At 41.8% G+C, this 16264-nt stretch overlaps 1 protein-coding gene across 3 annotated transcripts in view; it reads left to right on the forward strand.

Annotated features, from left to right (window-relative positions):
* The first annotated feature begins 1739 nt into the window (after window positions 1-1739).
* The window catches only part of LOC129722872 (uncharacterized), a 477511-nt gene continuing 462986 nt past the window's right edge, over window positions 1740-16264 (forward strand). Inside the window, exon 1 of one of the 3 annotated variants that reach the window (XM_055676678.1) lies at window positions 1740-2509. The gene's annotated coding sequence lies outside the window, so the exon portion shown is untranslated. The remainder of the gene's footprint in view (window positions 2510-16264) is intronic. The other 2 variants (XM_055676679.1, XM_055676680.1) reach the window with 2 other exon arrangements.

Below are 16264 nucleotides of genomic sequence, written 5' to 3' on the forward strand. Positions count from 1 at the left end.
AACTTTCGGACTTCACAAAAAACTCTTCGCTCTATTGGATTGCTGCAACGAAATTTCCATCCTACCGCATTTGGGTAATTATGACTGCCTATATCGGCATCTTCTCTGTAGTGGAAAATTTGTTCGATTGTGAGTGTAGATTCACGGTATGGAAAGGGCTATTGTCGGTAACCATTAGTAGCAATTGTAGGGTAGGTGTAGTTTAGCCGAGACACTACCATATTTGTCGAAAGGTTATCCAAAGACACGATCCCAAGCAAATTAACTGATATCTCTCAGCATAATAATTTAATGCTTCTTGCCCCGCGCCTCACCATCATAGCTTCCTCATACTCAATTTCGATCAACTCGATAACGAATATCACGGCTGGTAACCAAATCGATTATCAAAGTTGTTAAAATAATTCAAGTAGTTAGTGTAATAAAGTTTGAAAAGTCTAATAAAAAGTTGTAAGAGTGTAAAATCTTCTTTGAGTTAATAAATTAGCAGTTGTGTAGTAGAAAAATTGGGTAGTTGGTGCATGAATAAAAAAAAAGTGTTCGCATACTGAAGCTTTTGTGTAAAGTTAGGCAACAAGCTCGACTGAATAGGAAAAGCGCAATTTTATTACATTGGATTTCGGGATTCGCGTTGGAATTGCGGAATATCGCTATATTTGAGGTCACAATAGTGAAGAACCATCACTCAATTTCGACCGCACAACATTTAATCAGACTTTTGTCATTTTGAATAAATATTTAAATAAATAAATAAATAAAATCGAGCAACATTCGATGCATAAATAAAATCGAGCAACGTTCGATGTTCTGTCATTTCACTCAATCACGCATCCGCATGGTAATCATGACCAAAAAAGCAAACTAACAATATTTTTTCGTCTTCATGATCAGCCATTCTTACTCAAACCAAAATACATATTGGTATAATAGATATAGCTTATAAACAAAAAAAAATCGAGTGAGAAATTAACTGATTCTGCAAATAAAAACAAGATTACATTCTCAATGAAGTTTATTTCCTTAAGATAATTTGCACCACGTACAAAAACATATTTGCCAAAAAAAATGTTATGTGAATAAATTCCTTACCAAATGTAGCAAATACATTTTACGTATTTACTTCAAACTTTCATTTTAATTTAAAGAAATCGCAACTTCAATCTTCACCTATTTCTAGTGCTATACTTCCAAAATCTTAATTGTAAGTCACCGATGATTGATCACTCTGCGCATTCGGTTGGTAAAATTGCCATAACTCATTTTTCACGGCACAAAACTGAAATCCATTTCATCCACCGTCGTCGGCTCCACATTGTTGGTTGCTAGTTGCTACTGTTAACTTATCTTTACACCATCACGAAAACCCACCCAACCGGGTCTGCCCCCAGCCTAAGCCGGTTGTTGGTAGTTTTATGCTTCTTGGGATTCATTTCTGTTTATGAGAGGGCGCCAATTTTTGAATTGTAAATTTTCGCATTTCTACGAGAGAGTGAGTGTGAGTTCCGTTCATTCCTCGACCACAACAATGAGACCTTCTGCGTCTTCTTGACGTCTGTTCAAGTTCATCGTTGCTAGTAGACTTAGCGCGCGCGAATGAATGAAGCAACTAGTTTGGGCTAGTGCACTATGCTGTCAAGTAGATCGCAGCGTAGCAGTGCAGTGCAGTGGGTGAGAGTGAGAGGCTAGGTAACTTGTCAGTCGGCGATGGTCGAAAACTCGACGAGACTTTATTCCGTTGTCGAACGCGCGCGCTGGAAGTGTGCCGCGAGGTTAGTGTCGAATTGTTGTTCGCGTGTGCTTTTCGTCTTCTGTCCCGCTTGGTGGTTCGCTGCGAGGTGTGATCCTTTTGGCATATGTTGTCGACGGGCGATCCTGTTTGCTCGTTGCAACTTGGTGAAAAGAAGTCTCCTGTTCATGTTTTTTTAGAAATCTACTTCTACTTGGTGGGTAGTGAATTCTCAGTTCGAAATTTTAGGTGAAAATATTCGACAGTCTAAAATAAAGCTCGTTAAACTTACCGACTGTGATCTGCACAAAAATCAAGGCTGGCAGCTCAGTGGCATCGTCGGTGACAAGTTGGAGTAGTTCAACCGGAAGGACATCGCGGTTTTTTTCTGTTTGTCTGTGTGAACACGAATGTGAACAACAAGCGAAAGGAATACCGACTAGCCACAGGCGGTGATTTTTTTTTTTCAATAAAAGTAGAAAGGAAAAGTGTTCTGGCTGGCGGATTCGATCGAGTTGGTTGGAAACGGGTTTTGGCGATGGTCAATCGCGTCTGGGGTGAATCATTCGGATTGAATTGCTGATTAGTGGCATCGACATGGCACCATCATAGGGGTGGCTAATTTTGGATCTTACTTTCAAGCGCGTGCTGTTTCCTTTTCCGAAGAAACTGTGTAGTGAATGACCACGAGTCCTAAAACAATTGGGTCAAGGTTATTCCGTGATGGAAAGACCAAAACGGCTAGCGACTAAACGATTAGATTAGCGATGATTTGAGTTCAAGGTAAGATAAGACTCGATTTTCTATTGCTATTTTTAAGTTCTACATATAGAGAGCTTCGTAGTCGCAAGGTTACAGAGTCCGCTTTGATAAGCGAGTGGTCGTGGGTTCGAATCTTAGTAGAATCAGGTTATTTGGTTGTCAAAGGACTTTAACATGGGTTCATTCTCAGGCTCTCTACTACATACCCTTCCTCCAAAGCTGAATTCTATAGTACCCTTGCTGACTTTCATCCTAACAAAAAAGTCCCTCTAATAATAAAACTGTTCTGAGTAACGTATAATGATGACACCCCGTTAAGCATACAGACGCGAGGCATAGTACGCTAGGCATAATGGACGGCAGGCATACGGACACGAGGCATATTGACGCGAGGCGGAATGGACGCGAGGCCGAATGGACGCGAGGCCGAATGGACGCGAGGCCGAATGGACGCGAGGCCGAATGGACGCGAGGCCGAATGGACGCGAGGCCGAATGGACGCGAGGCCGAATGGACGCGAGGCCGAATGGACGCGAGGCCGAATGGACGCGAGGCCGAATGGACGCGAGGCCGAATGGTCGCGAGGCCGAATGGATACAAGGCCGAAAGGACACAAGGCCAAGGGGAAGTGATGCGGAATATGTTATTATCGTCATCATCATCACAGCATTCAATATCATGTATTTCGTTTCAAAGTGTCATTTGGAAAGCAATACACTCGCGGCCTTCGGCCGACTCGCTGTTCGAGCGAATGCTGTCCTTACTCGCTACCGCTCGTTCGGACTTAACTAAGGGAAGAAAACTCTGTTTGAGTAGACCTAGCAAACCAGTAGATCAGTCGTTTGAGTGCGAGAGGCCGCCGCTTCCGACGGCGGGTCGGCGGCCGGCTCGGACTGCGGAAACCACGGCGGCTTAGTGCCGCCTCGTTTCCTTGCCCTCGATTATGCGTCTTCACCGCATGATTTCAAGAAAAGTATTATATTCAACTTAAACCTTTAAGGAATATAATAACACCTGAACTACATAATTGGATCTCATGCGTTCGTACAACATCGCATTCGGCCTCGCGTCCATTAGGCCTCGCGTCCATTCGGCCTCGCGTCCATTCGGCCTCGCGTCCATTCGGCCTCGCGTCCATTCGGCCTCGCGTCCATTCGGCCTCGCGTCCATTTGGCCTTGTGTCCATTCGGCCTCGCGTCCGTTATGCCTTTTGGCAGTATGCCTCGTATCCATTATGCCTCACATCCATTATGCCTCACGTCTGTATGCCTGGCATACTATGCCTAACATCCATATGCCTAGCGTCCATATGCCTCGTGTCCCGTCCCCACGTATAATAGTTCTCTTCAGGGAATTGTAATTATGACGCGGTCTTGGCTGGAGGAACGAGGCTTCGACACGACTCCTTCCTCTTGACAAAAATATAAGTCCTACTTATAATAAACCTGACCAGAGGTGAACCATTGAGTGCCTCTTCAGGGAATTGTGATTGTGACGCGGTGTTGGTAGGAGGAACGAGGTTCGATAAGACTCCTTCCTCTTGACAAAATAAGTCCTTCTTATAATAAAACTGATTTCAGAAATATTTACCCTCTACGATATTGGCACGAGGAACGAGGTTTCGATAAGACTCCTTCCTCTTGACATAATAAGTCCCTCTTAGAATAAACCTGGCCAGAAAGGAACGTTAGGTGTAGCCTCAGTTCAGGCAATTGTAATTTGGCAATATTGGTAGGATAGAAAAGAGGCTCGGTATAGTAGAGCAGTAAGCTTGAAACGTAAGGGTAAACTCTCACACACAAGCACGGATATAAATAAAAAAAAAAAGCGTATCATTCACTTCAATAGTGATACTGCCAATAATATGAAGTGCGCAATACAAAAAGCACCTGGGCAATATCACAATAGATCAAAATGTCTCTGGTCGCAGTGATGAGTCCACACAGAGAAAAAAAAAAGTTCTACATATTTAAAATTGTCAGTAATATGCCTAGAGTAGTTCGCTTCAAATATTATTTTTTTCTTAGCTTAAGCTCAACAATTACAGTTGACTAAATTGTTGCAAGCTAGATTGCAGTTTAAACTTAAAATAATTTGGAATTATAGATAAATTTTGTGCTAACTCGACAACATTTTTAGATAATAGTTAGGGAAAAGTTTTCAAGATATTGTTTGAAGAAAATTGTCTAGATTTTCATATCAAACTATTGAAAAAAAAACGAATTAAAACGAATTCGTGATCCTATACTGAAACAAATTCCGTTTTTTTTTAAACTTTGTAACTTTTGTCAGTGGTATGAAAAAGTTTACCATGAAAGTTTGATTGCGAAGCAATGTAATAAAGACAATTTGTATTTTCATGAAAATTCGAAATCTAGAGAAGCTGAACCTAATTTCAAAATATTTCGAAAATAGATGCATTTTGAAAGTAAGTCACCAAGAATTCTATTTTTTTTTATTCTCGCTTATTTTCCGTCGGTCTAGTTCCGCCACTGTTGTGGCCAATCACCGACGCCCAGGGAGGCGACTCCACACCCAGGACCCTAACTCACGACCCGTTTACTTCCTCATGCGATGGAAGGCGTGATCCCAGAGATTTTTCGCCTCAGAAAATCTCCCGGTGTCGGCTAGGATTGAATCTAGACCAGTTGGGTTGGTTGTGAGTGGATCACGCCACCTCACAACCATCGACACCTATGTCGGCGGTGGGATTCGAACCCAGGCGTCGAGCGTGGTTGGCGGAGACGTTACCAACCACACTAGGCCCCCGCTCGTAAGAATTCTATTATTTGAAATAATTATTAAAAGCATGTTACATCATTGGAATATGATTTTTAAAAAAAGTTGACTTAAAACAACTTAAATAAAAAAAAGTTTTAATCAAAAGTGTTTCTTTTTAGAAATTCAAATTTGTTTGAAAATTTTTTATTTATTTTGTTTTTTTTTTTTGAATTTCAAATTATCAAAAAAATTTCTGTGGTGTATATATTTTTACAAGGCACTGTGATGTGTTATTATTCATTCTCAGAAAATTTTTCTATGCAACAGTACTTCACATAAGGCTTACACCAAAATGAATACTGTTAGACAATTACTCTTGAGTCTGAAAAACTCCTTCATGCGCGAAAGACATTCAGTTTGTTAAGTTAAACAGATGTGTAAAGTTTGGCTGACCGAATCGAAAATGATCGATACTAGACGTTAAGTATTTTTGGCATGGATTTGCTCAATTATTAAGCGAAACTGAGAGCCGAATTCAATCGATTGCAAATTCTACCTGAAAACAAAGATTATCTTCCTTTTTTTGCTTTGAGTATCAATACATTCATGTAATCACACTGGGCACAATCATAGTAGCGCACGATATCCATATTTAAGCTGGAAAGGACACGATACCCGGTTGTCTGGTTTTTATCACACGTAAATAATTTTCGGATTGTAAAAAATAGGTTACGTGAACTCTATATTTAATATAAAGCTAGGGGAGTCGAAAAGCCGAAAGTTCTAAAAAATCATAATGTTCAATAAAAACGCATACTGTCTAAAATTTAGGTTCTAAAATGTCACTGTTGAAAAATCCTACGTTTGAAAATTACTACAAAAAATCTGGAAAATAGTGAGTTTGTTAAATACGAAGGTCGCAGTTTTTTCTTGGACAGTTTTATTGCTTTGATTATATATCCACAGTGCAGTGCTACGAGAATCCAAAATCGTGAACTTTTTTCATTTACTCTCAAGAGCAAATTAAGTATATAAGAAGCCTCAGAGAATGCCTAAAAGTTTGAGTTCAGAACTGCACCGATAGTGGCGCTGTAAAATCAAACTTTCCAGTCCTGCACTTTAGAAAAATGGTGTCTTCAGCAAAGTTGTAGATAATGTTGTCGGCAATAACTCGGTCTGTATCAAATATATGCTAAATACAAAAGACACAAGTCCTGTAGACGCCGTTTCCTGACTCGGCGCGGAATCACTTCTCATCAAGATGGATGCGGATGATGACCAACTTTATTGTCAGCTGGGTGTATTTAAATATACCTATGGATAACCCAGAGTGAGCGGCTACCCCACCTCTACTCTCTGGCTACCGTTTACCTAGCTAAAATTCTCACCTAAAATCTAGGATCTCGGGAGCATGAGAGAGCATGAGATTCGCGTGTAATCATATTCGTTTTTGTATAATGTGTCTTGTTTCATCCTGCTTGGAAAATGCGGTCATTTACAATGTTGCTCATAACCGGATTCCAGGGGGGTCCAGGGGGATGTTCATAGCCCGGGTCACTGGAGATTCTGAGGGCAGAGTGGGTTTGGCAGCTAAGGTACTCATCGGTTGGTAGTGGTGTCATCCTCTCAAAACCATCTATAAGACAGCGTTTTACCTGACAGTTTACGATTGTTCAATGTATGCCGTTGAACTTCAATGTTGGAGCCAGTCGTGTGCTTTTGACATAAACCGACTACATTTTGTTTGGTGTATATTATCGTTACGTACCGTGTAGCGAAAAGGTTTGCGAATTCCAACTGCACGGGTTACCCAATTCCTCGCTTCCATGTGTGCGCACATTTTCAAACCGTGGTGCGGAAAATATATAGTTGATAAAACGAAAGCAAAATTATATGGTGACTTTTTGCTTATATGATTCTAACCACGAATCCTTGTTTGTAGGAGTTATCTGGCGCAAATTCTTCCCTCTTGGTTTGTGGTAGGTATTCGTCTTCGCGGTAAAGTTGTGTTTTGATTAGATCATGGGCCGCAAGGATTTGGTCTTGCCACCTGTAGTCGTCTTCGTTGCACTTCTGACCCCCTCTAAGGCCGAGAACTGGTTGCTGCTCGTCTCTTCTCGGTAGTATCGTTTTCCTAAGCCCCGTCGACTATTGACACCCGCCGTTCAACTGTCCTCGTAACCGTCTGCTTCTTTCTGACGGCCTTATCGTTGGGAAGCTCGACCCGCTTCTCAAAAAACTCTCCTAGTTCTATTTGTCGTGTCTTATCGTTCCTCGTGCTTGGTACAAATTTTCCTCGTTTTAAATGTCGTTCCTTTTATCATTTGATCCATTTTTAACTATTGCCCCGAGTGGTCGGCTCCTGTTAACGCAATTCTATATTGTAGCTTGTTATCTTCAACTGAAATATTCCTCTGTGTCCACATGTCGTGCATGATTTTGTGTGTAAATAATTCTTCGAATTTGGTAGTCTCAACATCGTCGCTGCGGTATTAACACATTCCTTTTTGGCATTCTCCAACAATCTTCGAATTGATTGCGCTTTCTTGCGCTTCCTCCGGATTACTTGCTTGTCACGCTGTGATTCGTCTGTTACAATGTCGGCGTTCAAGGGATGCCCGCAAGGAGGAGTTCTCTCACCCTTGTTATGGCCACTAGTTGTCGACGCACTTTTCAACAAGCTTCCACAGCTTGGATACGAGGTCATTGGATACGCCGATGACATCGTCCTCATCGTCAGAGGTAAATATGACGCAACTCTGTCGAGGCGAATGCAAACGGCTCTGAATACCACCATGTCATGGTGTTTACAGGAGGGTCTAATCACAAACCCCTTAAAAACAGTCCTAATTCCATTTGGCAGACGAAGTAAGATCTCCATCACACCTCCAATACTGAATGGAGTTAGACTGGGCTTCAGCAATGAAGTCAAATACCTCGGAATTATTCTGGACAAGAAACTGAACTGGTCTGCACAACTGGATCATGCCGCTAAGAAAGCGATCTCAGCGATCTGGGCCTGCAGAACTCTGTTCGGTAAAACCTGGGGACTGAAACCAGACTTGGCACTCTGGTCTTACAAGACCATTGCCCGACCAAGGATCACCTATGCAGCCCTAGCGTGGGGCCTAAGGTGAACAAAGTGACTACGCAAGCCAAACTCAAAAAAGTTCAAAGACTTGCATGTCTTTCGGTTACCAGCGCTATGCGAACAACTCCAACTGCAGCCAGGGAAGCTATGCTTTGCCTACTACCTCTACATCTTCATGTGAAAAAGGAAGCAGAGCTTGGCGCTCTAAGGTTGCAAAGGAGGAAAACTATACTTGAAAGGGACCAAATCAGCCACCTTCGTATACTTAGGGAGTTCAAACTAACCTCGCTATTAACCACAGTCTCCGACTGGATGGACTTTAGGACCAACATGGATATTCCATATAAAGTGATTGAAACAAACCGTTCTATGTGGAACAATGGAGGGCCTAATCTTCCACCTGGCATCGTCAGTTTTTATACGGATGGCTCGAAAATGGGATCCCTAACGGGATCTGGTATATACGGACCCTGTATCAGGGAAACGTTTTCCCTGGGAAAATGGCCCACCGTTTTTCAAGCAGAGGTATACTGCCGTTCCAATCATAGTAGTCCCATGTTCTATACAAACTTTATGCACGCTGGGACAACTATGCTCGTAAGGGCAGTATATTCCATATATTTGTATTTTTGTATTTGTATTTTGTATGTGAGAAAATCGGTATATTCTCGGACAGTCAAGCAGCACTACTAGCACTTAAGTCCGTCAAATGCGCTTCCAAACTTGTTTAAGAATGCATTGAAACTCTAGGGAACTTACCCGACAGAATTCAGTTTTTCTGTTTTGGGTGCCCGGACACTGCGAAGTCGAGGGTAATGAACACGCTGATTACCTAGCAAGACAGGGATCAGCTCAGCGGTTTAGCGGTTTGGCCCCTAGCCGTTTCTCGGTACGTCCATTTCCGCTATCAAAAGCGAACTACTAACTTGGGAAAGGCTAGAAAAAGTATCCCAATGGCAACAGGCACAGTGTAGACAAGCTAAACAGTTTATCTACCCGAACCCTGGAACCGCCAGAAAGCTACTTAATCTAAATCGTAGTGTCCTACGGATAATCACGGGACTCCTTACCGGATACTGTCCCGCTTTTTATCATTTAAAGAAAATCGGTGTAGTGTTGAATGACACCTGCCGATACTGCAAATCTGAACCAGAGAGTTCAGAGCATTTGCTTTGCTCTTGCGAAGCTCTTGCTTTCTCTAGGTACAACTTCTTAGGAAGCTACCTTTTAACTCCATACCAAGTGTGGAGCTCTACTCCCAAACAGGTAATTAGTTTCATCAACTATGTTGTACCTAATTGGGGTATAGGTATACAACAAAACAGTTCTACTCCATCAATGAGTACGAGCAATCCGTAACCTGTGCATAGCGATGGGGGCCCGCCCCAAAAGACAATCAGCAAGAATGTCGCAGTGGCATTTCAGTACCCAGTGCCCTTCAGGCATACAGAGAATAAAAAAAGGTCCTCTCCACATGTTCTGGAGCTTTTAGGACTTTACTAGGACTAAATTACCCCACATTAGCTGCCAGTCATTTGCTTTTATGTCATATGGTTGCTTGAGACTTTCTTTACTCTTGATTAAGTTGGCCTTTGCATTTGCATTTGGAAGACGGTAGCGAAGCGTCACGGAATCAGACAGATAGTAAACGAGATGGCAATCAAAAACATTAGCCACATAAAATAGTTGAGAGGTTGAAAAGTTAAAAGGGTAAATAAATATTAAAAAGTTTATGATTTTTATCTACAATTTTTTGGGTTTCGGATTAGCTGTATTTGTGAAAATTAAATGAGGCTTAACCCTTTAGTGCCCAGAGCCGCTTTTAGACGGTCTTCAGTTGGACCTCTAAAAAGCTTCAATCAATACTTGAAAAATTTTTATAAAGTTTCAAAGTGATTTTTTCGAAGTCCGTCTGAAAATTAATTTGGGCACTAGAGGGTTAATCAGGTAATGAAATTAAAACAAATTAAAATATAATACTGAAATAAACGTCTGGTTAAATCACTCAAATTATTGATAAAATCATATCTGTGATCTACAGTCCCTCCACAATTATGGATCAGCTACAATTATGGGTCACTTTCACGGAAATACGGAAATCTTACGAAACTGACCACTGTTTTTTTTTCAAACTCAGTTGTAACCTCATTTATACGGTTGAACTGATTTAAATTTGCGAATGTCTCTAAAAATAATAATCTTGCTCGGTGCAAAAAGCGAAGTGACTTGTAGGGTTGTTTGGGGTAATTTGGACCCCCTTTGGAAAACTCCTGTTATTTCGTAGCCTGTTTTTTCATCCCTTAAACATAATTTATTATAGTTATATTGATCTGTTTTCTATGTTTTTACATGAAAAAAATATGATATTGAGGTCAAAAGAACAAAACTATAACGATACTAAAAATAATGACTTTCGGACAAAAAAATAGTTTGGCGTGAAATGGACATGGATGGAAATGGATGTGGACAGGGTAAGAAATGTGACTTTCATAGTATCATACTTACCTTACCAGCCAGCTCCAGCCCGAAGTGTTCCTTGCTGTCCAAAGAAGTCGTCTCCATTCAACTCGGTCCATGGCTGCAGCTCGCCAGCCATGTCGTCTGCGGAGGCCCCGCCGGTCGTCTTCCTCTTGATCGAGCCACCTTGCTCGCTGCTCGCCCCGTCACCTTGTTCCAGTTGGGTTGTTATCAAGAACCATTTTCACCGGGTTGTCGTCCGACATCCCAGCGACATGCCCAGCCCACTGTAGTCTCCCGATTTTCGCCGTTTGAACGATGAGTGGTTCTCCCAGCAGCTGATGCAACTCGTGGTTCATCCGCCTCCGCCATGATCCATCTTCCATCTGCACTCCACCACAGATGGTACGCAACACCTCCGTTCGAAAACCCCAAGGGCGCGTTAGTCCTCCACGAGCATAGTCCAGGTTTCGTGGCCGTAGAGGACTACTGGTCTGATCAATGTTTTGTAGATGGTTAACTTCGTACGGCGGCGGATTTTATTCGAGCGGAGCGTCCTCCGGAGTCCAAAGTGGCACGATTTCCTGCCATAAGGCGTCCACGAATTTCTCTGCTGGTGTCGTTGTCAGCAGTCACCAGTGAGCCCAGGTACACGAACTCGTCTACCACCTCGATTTCATCACCGCTAATTAGAATTCGTGGCGGGAGGTTAACACTGTCTTCTCTGGAACCTTTTTCTTTCATGTACTTGGTCTTCGAAGCGTTTATGGCCAGTCCAATTCGTCCGGCTTCAGTCTGATGTACGTCTCCGTCATCTTTTCAAGGGTTCGTACTACAATATCAATGACATCGGCGAAGCCAAAAGCTGAACAGACCTTCTAAAAATCATGCCACTCGTGTCGATACCAGCCCTACGTATCACACCTTCCAAAGCGATGTTGAATAGCAAGCGCGATAATCCATCACCTTGCGTAACCCTCTTCGAGATTCGAAGGGACTCGAGAGTGTCCCCGAAACTCGAACTTCGCACATCACCCGATCCATCGTCGACTTGACCAACCGTGCCAGTTTATCCGGAAAGCCGTAATCGTGCATAATCTGCCATAGCTGGTCTCTAACGATTGTGTCGTATGCCGATTTAAAATAAATGGGGAACACTGTACCCTCCATCCACTCCTCCGGTACTACCTCCTCCTCCCAAATATTGGCAATAACCCAGTGTAGCGCCTTAGCCAGTGTTTCACCACCGTGTTTTAACAGGTCGCTGGGGAGTTGGTCAGCTCCAGCGGCTTTATTGTTTTTCAGCCGGCCGATCTCCTCTCTAACCTCCTGGAGGTTAGGGGCTGGGATTCTGTCGTCATCTGCGCGTACACCGAGATCTACTACCACTCCGTCGTTTTCCTCTGCTACATCGCCATTGAGGTGCTCATCGTAGTACTGCTTCCACCTGTCAATCACCTCACACTTGTTCGTGAGAAGGTTGCCGCCCAGGTCCCTGCACATGTCGGCTTGTGGAACATAGCCTTTGGGGGAACAGTTCAGCTTCTCGTAGAACTTTCGTGTGTCATTCGCACGGTACAGTTCCTCCATAGCCTCGCGATCTCGATCTTCCTCCTGGCGCTTTTTCTTCCGTAAGACCGAATTTTGTCTGTTCCGTGCGCGTCGGTAGCGCTTTAGTCGTTTCTCCTGTTCGGAGCCATAGTACCAAGCGCCGCTACAGCAGTACTACCTATGGCTGATCGAATGTCCCTCCAGCCATCTTCAAGAGTAGCTGCGCCAAGCTGCTCTTCCGTTGGTAATGCTGCTTCCAGCTGCTGCGCGTACTCCCGTACAACCTCGGCGTCCCGGAGTTGCCCGATGTTTGGTCGCGGTGGGCGACTTTGACGCGTGTTTCGCACCGTCGAAAGTTTTGAGCGCATGCATACTGCAACAAGGTAATGGTCCGAATCAATATTCGCACTGCGGTAGGTGCGAACGTTGATGACGTCAGAGAAGAATTTACCATCGATTAGAACGTGGTCAATTTGGTTCTCCACTTATAAGTCAGGTGATCTCCAGGTGGCTTCGTGGATGTCTTTGTGGGGGAAGAAGGTACAACGGCATTTTAGATGACAAAAATTTTCTGACATCAGAAATGAGTTCAGCACCCCAAAATTGGCATTTTATGTCATTTTCGATCACTTAAGAAAGACTTTTAGGTTTTTTCCAACGTTTGTTCAGAAACCCGCCACTGTGCGGGGGATTGAAAACACTTTGTGTACAGATAATTCATCCCGGATTGCCTGCTATACTTTTCACAGTTCATCCTTTATACACCCCCGTCTGTCTGTCTGTTTTTATATGCCCGCGACATCAGCCCGACAAAAGGAATTTATCTCAAACTCACCTGACCATATCACTCCAAAAAAGCTGTCCATTTTACCCCAAACAGGACGGCTTGCTGAAAACGCAATTTCTTCCATCATTTTCGATCAAACTTATCGCAATTTTTCATTACAACTGTTATTTTTATGTCAACTGTTCTACTTCAGCTCAACTCACACACTAGAAGGCTGTTTGCTAGTTCACATTTTATCTGTTTGCATTTTATTACCCGGTAGAAGACAGGTTCTACCAGGTTTTAAATACTTTAAACCAAGTAACGGAGGCCCATAGGTTATTTGGAGCTGAAGGGTGCCGTTACATCCGCCCCTTCTTAACAAGATGTGAGCCCTATAGAAGAGCATGACTAGCATTCATTATCTTTAGTTTTTTTTTTTTACAGTTTAAGGTTATTTCACTTTATTGACCAATGTTGACAGGTTTGTCTTTAAGCTCTAACTGAAGCTGCGTTCTAGGTTAATTATCTTTCGTCCTTATGGATGACATAGGCAGACAGTTCCGTGATTGCGAGTGGATCCGTTAGTGTCGGTTGGCTTGATGTCTCTTCAATTACCGGCGTTTCCTTTCTTCCCACGTGCTTAGTTTCGCCTTCGAGGCTAACATTGATGCTCTTTTTTCCCTCGTTTGCAGAAGCAGGAAATAGTGCAGCCCTAGCTTTGGAATAGATTTCTGGCGCAATGTATTTCGCCTGCCACTTTGGCGAGAATATTTGTCGCTTCGCAGTATTTATCTTCGTGTTAATGTTATGGCGGTATTGTCTTCACCGTATAGTCACGTGTCTTGCTCGCCCTATAACTGCGTCGATTCGCCTTCCGCCGTTTTTGTTGTCGTCAAAGTTTTCATCCTTGTAGGGAGTTGGCCGGTTGGGTGTACTACTGAGAGGAATGGAAATTAAGACAACAACAAAAACAACTACAAGGAAGATGAATCCTCCTTCTCTGTAATATACTGGGGTTCTTTAGAATAACCCTCTCTTTGTCAGCTTCGTCATATTTGTCACATTGTATATACAAACTGATTAACTAAGCGCTACCAATCATGAGGTATAGTTCTAGAGCACTCGTGAACGGGTGGCCTAAAATTATTATTTTTCTAGATCATTTTTTGAGTTGAAACCATTTATCGGTATAGTGTTTTTGGCAAAGTTTCAGATGCTCATTTTGTTCTTCCAAAAAAAGATCTAAACTGTAAAAAAAGTCAAAGTGGTTGTTAAGAAGACACGACCGCAAGGTAACGCGTTGATTGGTAGCTTTGAAGAGAAGCGTTGATTTTGGATTTCCATCTTCCGATGACAATTTCTGCATGCTAGCTTTTGTGCGTGACTACTAAAAGTTATCCACTTGTAATCACTTGTAAATCACTTGTATTATAGTGCCAATCACTTGTATGGGAAAAAAGTAACCAAAAAATTTAAAGAAAAAATCCTACACATAATGTTCATCCACCCGAAAAAAACACCCTATGCAATATTTTAGCTCGACAAGACTACCCAAGTAACACACAAAACATGTTAGAAAATAATTCACAATGACAGTAGTCATCTAAGAATACTATAAGCGCAATTCAAAGCTTGTGTTGTTATATTCTTGTCCTCGAGATGTTATTTCATAGCATAAGTGTATCTAATATATTATCGAATATAAACTGCTGCTGCTTATCTGTAACTTGTATTTATGATGTTATCCAAACAGTACAGAAAGCAACTTAAAATACAACATTTGTGAGATGTTTTTCATCAGTAATTCAATCACATTTCGAACACAAACTCATTTTTTCCTAGTTCTGGAGATGTTTTTCAATAACATGAGTTGAACAAACAACAACTATGACACAAATGACACTTGTCTTAAAGTTGTCTTTCAGATGTTTTCACTATGTATTAGAAAAACTGTGTATGAAATGCCCAGCCGGGGCAGCCGCGCGCGTTCAATATTATACGCCTAATAACAATACTACGTACCTGTAAAGTACTTTTCCTATTATTGGTATTCGAAAACCAACGTAAAACTACTTGATCAAATTGTTACTGGAATTATTTAAACGATTTTAATAAACCTATTCGAGCTGGGTCAAAATGCGCCATGAAAAGGTAAACAAAACGCTTACAGTGCAACCAATATCACTCTAATTTTTGTTACCGTATATCTAACAACGTTTTCTAGTTTTGAATTATTTTATGTCTGGATAACGTTGAAACTATGCGAAAACAATTTTAATATTCAAGCGACAGAAACAATTAATTTGGAAGGTTGAACATTGTTCTTCATCATCAATTTATAATTGATTAAAAGTGCCACTGACAAAAACGATCATCGAACTGGTTACACTGCGCGTAACACTACATTTGCGCATGCGCTGGGTAAATGTTGTCATAGCAACGCATTTGCGCATGCGCTTTGTTATGGCGAATTCTGACCCACGAATGCGCGAATTTCTTTATTGCACTGGGTCAGTGCAGATCTACCCGAGGAAAAAAAGAACATTGCGGTTGACGCATGTAAGAAAGAGATGCCAGATAGTTGTTCACGAACTAAGCCCATGCGGTGGTGGGGTAAATTGACTCTTCGCAATGAAATAAATCAGTGAACATTCTGTAATGCATAATCTATTTTCCACTGATTGACAAATAAAAAAAAATCCAATGAATGGCGCATAATTTTTTCAGAAGTGAAACGTAATGTTTCACCATGAAATTTGACGCGCACGTAAAACTTTGTATCAAAAGCTTGATTATTCAAAACGCCATAATCACTATTTTTTCCATTACTGTTCCTGATATAAATCAGTGTCGTTCTGCGATATTTTTATTTGGAAGTTTTATGCTTGCGTCAACGATGTTTTGATTAGTTAGCAATTACAACTTAAAAATAACCTATTTTCAACGTATTTCTACCATATTGGTACTCGAGATGTATTTTACAGCCTTGGTCTAACAAGTTGGCTTGCTTTCATGAAGTTTTATAATACTTCATAAAGTACCAGTACTTGTTCTAGTAGCCTTTAATTTTTGCGCTTTTCTGGTGATAGAGATGTCATGGAAAAAGTAATGTCAACTGAAATCTATGACTGAAGGTTTTATTAGAGGAGTTATCTCAACTGCTCTATAACAACGTGTGTTACTTGGG

This window comes from Wyeomyia smithii, chromosome 2 (genome assembly GCF_029784165.1).
Source record: "Wyeomyia smithii strain HCP4-BCI-WySm-NY-G18 chromosome 2, ASM2978416v1, whole genome shotgun sequence".
In the NCBI taxonomy this organism is placed as follows: Eukaryota; Metazoa; Arthropoda; class Insecta; order Diptera; family Culicidae; genus Wyeomyia; species Wyeomyia smithii.